The sequence below is a fragment of the Otolemur garnettii genome, unplaced genomic scaffold (genome assembly GCF_000181295.1).
Source record: "Otolemur garnettii isolate 467f Iridium unplaced genomic scaffold, OtoGar3 scaffold00021, whole genome shotgun sequence".
NCBI classification, from domain to species: domain Eukaryota; kingdom Metazoa; phylum Chordata; class Mammalia; order Primates; family Galagidae; genus Otolemur; species Otolemur garnettii.
In genome coordinates this window covers 20,321,820-20,323,994 of record NW_003852416.1, presented here as the reverse complement: position 1 = coordinate 20,323,994, position 2,175 = coordinate 20,321,820, and the positions used below count along the sequence as shown (strand labels likewise).

At 38.0% G+C, this 2,175-nt stretch overlaps 1 non-coding gene across 1 annotated transcript; it reads right to left on the bottom strand.

The window, feature by feature from the left end:
* Positions 1-984: 984 nt before the first annotated feature.
* On the bottom strand, positions 985-1,125 carry LOC111724310. Its single transcript, XR_002772628.1, has one exon. It is a non-coding gene; the product is annotated as a U4 spliceosomal RNA (small nuclear RNA).
* Between the last annotated feature and the right edge of the window lie 1,050 nt (positions 1,126-2,175).

The following is a 2,175-nucleotide window of genomic DNA, read 5'->3' as shown; positions in this document are numbered from 1 at the left end:
GGCGCCTGTGGTCCCAGCTACTTGGGAGGCTGAGGCAGGAGACACGCTTGAGCCCAGGAGTTGGAGGTTGCTGTGAGCTGTAACGCCACGGCACTCAACCCAGGGGGACAGCTTGAGGCTCTGTCTCAAAAAAAAAAAGAAAAAAAAGAGACAGAGCCTTACTCTGCCGCCCACAGTAGAGTGTCTTGGTGTCACAACTCACAGCAGCCTCCAACTCCTGGGCACGATTCTCTTGCCTTAGCCTCCTGAGTAGCTGGGACTACACGCGTCTGCCACAGTGCCTGGCTTATTTTCATTTCTCTTAAGAATATATCTAGGAGTGGAATTGCTGGAATGTGAGAAATATTTATACACTCAGAATTTAAGGGAAGGAAAAGATGGAGAATGTTTAGAAATCAGCAAAAGTATAGGTTTTTAAAAAAGTTTTATTTTATTTTTAATTGACAAATATGCAGTTTGACAAAGGTATACATTACACTAAATACAAAGTTGAAATTAAGATTGGAACAGGGGTGGTGCCTGTGGCTCAAGGAGAAGGGCGCCAGCCCCATATACCGGGGTGGCAGGTTCAAGCCCAGCCATGGCCAAAACTGCAAAAAAAAAAAAAAGATTGGAACAGGACATTCAAAGTAAAATCATGAAGTGTTTTAAATACGAAAATTAAGGAGTCTGGATGGAAAAAAATGCAACTTATTCATACTTTATTCATCACCTTAATACATTATTTAATATTGCAACAATCTTTCCAAACAAATATTATTATCCCTATTTTACAGATGAGGAAATTGAAGCTCATAGGATAAAGTGAATTGCCTAAGGTTAGCTGTTACCTCAGTAATTTTAGAACAAAGATCTCAGCCTAATATTTCTTTTTTTTCTCCCTTACATTATATTGCTTTACATTTTTGAGATAACACGAATATATAAATGTTTTATATAAATATATTTTCCCATGTTGTTGGAAATGCTTTTTTAAAAATTCAGTCTCCATGGAGACTGTCAAAAATTGCCAGTGCTGACTTTATTTTAAGTCATCATGGCAGGGTATTGGGAAAAGTTTTCAATTAGCAACATTTGCACCTCGGATAAACCTCATTGGCTATGATACTGCTACTGCACAAAGCGAAATTCTTCTTAAGTGAGACTTATGAAAATTTGAGAAAGGAAGTAGCAGAAGACATCAACAAATGGAAGAATGTACCATACTCAAGGCTAGGAAGGATCAACATCATTAAAATGTCCATACCGCCCAAAGCACTCTATAGATTTAATGCAATCCCCATCAAAGCACCAATGTTATACTTTAAAGATCTTGAAGAAATAGTACTTCAATTCATAAGGAACCAGAAAAAACCCTGAATAGCAAATACAGTTCTTAGAAATAAAAATGAATCTGGAGGCATCATGTTGCCAGACTTCAGATTATATTACAAGGCTATAGTGATCAGAACAACATGGTACTGGCACAAAAATAGAGACACAGATCTATGGAATAGGATAGAGAATCTAGAGATGAACCCAGCCATATATCATCACTTAATCTTTGATAAGCCTAACAAAAACATGCAAAGGGAAAAATAATCCTTATTTAACAAATGGTGCTGGTTATCCACACGCAGAAAACTGAAACGACCCACACCTCTCACCATTGACAAAAATTGATTCTTGTTGGATAAAAGATTTAAATTTAAGACATGAAACAATAAAAATTCTAGAAGAGAGTCTGGGGAAAACACTTAAAGATATTAGCCTGGAAAAAACTTTATGAGGAAGACCCACATAGCAATTGCAGCAACATCAAGAATAAATAACTGGGAATTGATCAAGCTAAAAAGGTTTTGCACAGCTAAGAGTACCACAAATAGAGCAAACACACAGCCCTTAGAATGGGAGAAGATTTTTGCATGTTATGAATCTGACAAAGGCCTGATAACTAGCATCTATAGAGAACTAAATTAAACAATCAGAAAAGTGCAAACAATCCTCTCTGCAAGTGAGCAAGAGATCTGAACAGAAACTTCTCCAAGGATGACAGATGAATGGCCAACACACACATGAAAAAATGCTCATTGTCTTTAATCATCAAGAAATGCAAATCAGGCTTGGCGCCTATAGCTCAACCGGCTAAGGCGCCAGCCACATACACCTAAGGTGGCGGGTTCGAATCCCCAGCCC